Source organism: Bidens hawaiensis, unplaced genomic scaffold, assembly GCF_021521415.1.
Source record: "Bidens hawaiensis isolate Kalapana, Puna unplaced genomic scaffold, B.hawaiensis_p1.1 tig00046230_1, whole genome shotgun sequence".
NCBI lineage: Eukaryota > Viridiplantae > Streptophyta > Magnoliopsida > Asterales > Asteraceae > Bidens > Bidens hawaiensis.
Genome location: NW_027498256.1, coordinates 54,062 through 59,044, shown reverse-complemented (window position 1 = coordinate 59,044; position 4,983 = coordinate 54,062). Strand labels below are relative to the sequence as shown.

Genomic DNA, 4,983 nt, shown 5'->3' with positions numbered 1-4,983 from the left:
AAGACGAAAAATGAAGAATATTCATAAGAAATCTCATATTTTATAAAAGAAACATTAGATTGGTGATTTTGTAGACCTTGGACCGGGTGAGCACTTCATAAAGTCAAGGTACTGAAAACAAAATAGAAGATACAAGATTGTTTGACTAGCACTCACCCATATTACCAACTATCATGGTGAAAACAAGTAATGACCAATTCTCAAGATATTAATTATAGGTCTTAACTCTTAAGCCATACATTGAACTATAAAGGTTTTCCAAACAATTGTCGGCCACTAATCTCTTACCAGTTCATCTAACTTTTCCCGATTTACAACGAATCCATTTTATTCAATCCTTCATCCTTGCATTCAATGGCATCTAGTTTGGTGTCATCAATTCGAAAGAGCTTCGATTATGATGTTTTTTTGAGTTTCTGTGGTGAAGACACCCGCAAAAACTTTGTCGATCATCTCTATCATGCTCTTCAAGATAAAGGCATTATCACTTACAAAAACGATGAAAAAATCGAGAAAGGGAAAATGATCAATGATCAGCTCATCAAGTCCATTGAAGATTCCCAGTGTCACATCATTGTATTCTCCAAGAACTATGCGTCTTCATCATGGTGCTTAGATGAGCTTGTAAAGATCATGGAGTGTCGGAAGATGAAGGAGCAGACTGCTTATCCCATCTTCTATGATGTGGAACCTACCGAAGTCCGCAACCAAAGCGGGGCCGTTGGAGAAGCCTTCGCAAAAGATGTGGAGAAAGAGGCTTCTGTGAGATGGAGAGATGCTCTCAACGAAGCAGCTGGTCTGGCTGGGTTTGAGTTGAAGAACACTCTTGATGGGTAATTCCTTCACCTTATATTCTTTAACTGCTACTTTGAGTAATCTAATTGAATCTTCTTTTAACACAGGCCTGAAGCAAAATTTATTCATCAAATTGTTCAATACATTTCACCAAAACTACATTTCATTAACTTGTGCGTTAATGGAAAGGTAGTAGGCTCATCTTTAGAAAGCATCTATGGTTTACGACATTTAAGAGAGCTTAGAGTTGAAGGTAGTTTTCGAGAGGTGCCAGAGGATTTGTGGCATTTAGACTGTCTAGAGAAGCTATCTTTGCATATGACAAAGATTAAGCATCTTCCGGATGGGATTGTTATGTTGAAACATCTTAAAAATGTTGAACTTAATTCTTGTTGGTGTCTTGAGCAGTTACTTGATAATATATGCAGATTAGAGTGTTTAGAGGAGTCACACCTAACGGGTTGCACATCCTTACTAGATGTTCAGAGCGGCATCTGTGAGATGAAACGTTTAGATCTCCCCTCTTGTCATAAAGTTGAGAAATTGCCAAAGGAACTTGGATGTTTAGAGTGTTTAGTGGAGTTACACCTAAAGGATTGTAGATCCTTGCAAGATATTCCGAACAGCATTGGTAGAATGAAAAACTTAGAAAGATTAAATCTCTCCTTTTGTTATAAACTTGAGAAATTGCCAGAGGAACTTGGATGTTTAGAATGTTTGAAAGAGTTGAATATAGACGATGCGGGCATAAGTTGTCTTCCGCATACCCTTTTTAGATTGAAAGGTCTGTGCATTGTTGGGTCTAGGTGGTGGCTTGAGTTGTATGGTTTTAGAACCTTGACAGAAATTACAACAAACACAGCCTACTACTATGTATAGCAATTAATATTCGAGTCGATCAATACATGTTTGAATATTTCATTTCACTTTGTTTTTTGTAGAATGTAACTGGACTTTCTTGTAATTTTACATTGATTTGAAAATTTTGATAACTTTTTCAGCCAAATTATTGGTATGGTCATGATTTGTTATAGAGCCTTATATTAATATATATACGAGTTAAAGCCAGCTATGGCTTATGACTTTGACGTTGCATAAAGGTTTTTTCTAGAGAGAGAAAGAGAGGTTTTCCTACAAAAGCTTACCAATATATACAGTGGCAAACCTTGAATGAAAACGCAGGGAGTGGGCTCAAATTTTCGGATAAAAACGGGTAATTTTATTTTACATTTATTTTAAATTGAAAAAAAAAATTGTGACGAAACCATTTACCGACCACAAGTCATCGCTACAGATAATATGATTCCATGTCGTGATATTTCTTACAAAAGTAATTTAGTATACTTTTACGTAAATATTTTTGATATATAATATTAATTTCATCTTTACTCCTATCTTTTTTTTTTACTTTCTTCCGTTTTATTATATGTTTTAACTTCAAAATATTATGTATATATTTTGTGATATTAAAATATATCAAAATGCCAAAAAGATTTTAAGTCCTTATTGTGTTCATACATATTTTATTAAACCTTTGTTTTATTCAAAACTATTAGTTTTGTTGTCAAGGTCGTTCATACAAAGTTCGTTAGAAACCAAGTACTTAAACAAATCACTTACAAGTTGAGGGACTGAAATTGGGAGCGTCTTGATGTTCGGTTTATTTGTATAGATTTTAGTATGTTAACTTAATCGTTTTACTAGTTTAGTTTAGGAACTTTGGTAATTCATACATGTTTATTGTGTTTCAGGTCACATGTACTTAACGCGCTTAATTTGGACCTGTACGAGCATGGAATGAAGACCCGGGATGTCTAACACGCTTACCGAGACAGTTATACGGACTTGCTGACTGAAGTGACCCATCGCGTAGCGCGATGGGTGTGGGAGGCAGGGCATCGCGCTACGTGATGCCCTTGATTTAATGATGCTTTGACTTTTGGTCCATCGCGTAGCGCGATGGACTAGAGGAGGGGACCATCGCGCTATGCGATGGTCCGCACAGACGGGATAGTTAGGGTTTGCATGTTATATTCGTTTTGACGACCCTAGACGCCATTCTTCACCTTCCAGGCGATTTTCAGAGCAGAAAGGAGAGCCACCATCACTTCCAATCATCTCCAAGCATCATACATGTCCTACCAGATCATAACCGAAGCCCGAGAGATACCGATGCGCGGCTAGTTCCTTTGAGTCATGCCCGAGATGTAGAGTATTGTATCTTTCAGTTTTTCTCATGTATTAGGAACGAATTGATTGTAACTATTGTTGATGTTAATCTATGGGTATTGATGTCTAGTATGATTGTGCACAACGTCAGTTTAGGTTTATTTCGATCGGAACGATTAGTGTGCCAGTTGCTATGATAATTGCTTCTAGGATTGTTTTGACCTGTTAATTGCAAGAAAGCATACGTTTGCCCTTAGTTGAGTCACACTGGCAGGGACCTTTTGATAACCAGTGCCGTGTGTTAGTGAGCGTGGATGCCTAAGGTTTAACCGGTTAGTCAGTCTGTAGTTGACACAGGATAGTTTATCTGTTAAGTTGCATGAGTTTGCTGTTAGGTTACGTACTTGGATTCCCGGGTGTGATTTGTCTTTGTTAATTGATTGAATACGTGATTACTTGTTTGCTTATTATAAAATATAAAGTGTTTGCTAGTGTGATCAGCATTTTAATTGAAACACTTCATAATGTTAGGAATCGTTTACACTTTACATAAACCACATACTCCTCATGGTTCGACACCCTACTTACCCTGACTAGTTTAAGGTGATTAGGACATTGATTTATATTGTTTTTGACTAGATAGCGACAGTCTAGCATCAAAATGGCGCCGTTGCCGGGGAGTTAGTGCGCTTAGTATTATTGTATTAATTGATTTCTTTGTTTAAATTAGTTTAATTTAGGTTTTATTTTTATTTTTAGTTTAGTTTTATTTTTCCATTTTACGTGGGGTGTGTTATTTGTGCAGGCAACAGGTTTATGCACACCCACTATTCAGGAAGAAAGTCTCCATTGATTTACGAGCCAGAGATTGAACGTTTAGCTCGGCAAAACCGAGCTCAGATCAGATAGTCAGATATGGAAGGTCAAAACCAGAATCAAAACCAAAACCCACCGCCCGAGATCAATGCTTTCCAACCCGAACCAAACCCACCAAATGACCAAAATCCACCAAATAATGACATACCACCACCAATAAACACCAATCAACTACACCAAAATTCAGCCCGACAATCCAGAAACCGAAACCGAAACCTTGACAGACCCGGGCCATCAGTCCTGAACAACACCCCTCGTCACCGACAGCTGATCATACAGGATTTTGACCATGTCAGTATTCACACTAAAGACGATGAAGAGGGAGATGAGGAATAACGGGAACCAAAATGAATGACGGGTTTGAGCTAGGAAATGCAGATGAGGGTATACGGATTGAAGAGGTTGCTGAGGTTGAGGAACCGGTTAGGGTGAGAGGTAACCGGTGGAGGAACAGAAATCCGGATCGGGTTGCTATAGGAAGATATCGGGAGGAACAGAGACAATCGATTTAGGTTAATCGGGGAGGTTTTGAGGAACCGAGGGCCAGACAAAGGAATTACAGGCCTCCGGTTCAGGGTGTTAACAGTCGGTTCAGACCAACTATTTCAGATGGTGCATCACCGATTGTCCCACAGGTGTGTGTTCAGGGACAGTCGACATTTAAATCCCGTCCGTCCTACATCAACATAGTTCCACATTTTCACGGACTGGGATCTGAAGACCCGTATTCATACTTATCAGATTTTTCAGCTATTTGCGGGTCTATTGGTGATGGTACTTATGATCAGGATGAGGTCCAGTTACGGTTGTTCCAGTTTTCATTAAAAGACAAAGCAAAACACCGGTTCAACTCGCTACCGATGCACCGTATTGAGAACTGGGCCGAGATGCAGCAGGTTTTCCTCAACGAGTATTATTCGCAGTCGAAGACTAACGAAGCCCGGATGGAGATTCGACATTTTGCACAGTCACCGGGTGAGTTATTTCATGAGGCATTTATTCGTTATAAGGAGATGATCAGGAAATGCCCGCACCACCAGATTGAGTTATGGGAGTTAGTGAAGTGTTTTGTTGACGGGTTGACTTACAAGGACAGAAAGTATTTGAAATCGTCATGTAATGGGATGTTGTTGAACCAACCAG

At 38.9% G+C, this 4,983-nt stretch overlaps 1 pseudogene; it reads left to right on the top strand.

Annotated features, from left to right (window-relative positions):
• Positions 1-337: 337 nt before the first annotated feature.
• On the top strand, positions 338-854 carry LOC143596316 (toll/interleukin-1 receptor-like protein pseudogene; annotated as a pseudogene).
• The last annotated feature ends 4,129 nt before the right edge of the window (positions 855-4,983 follow it).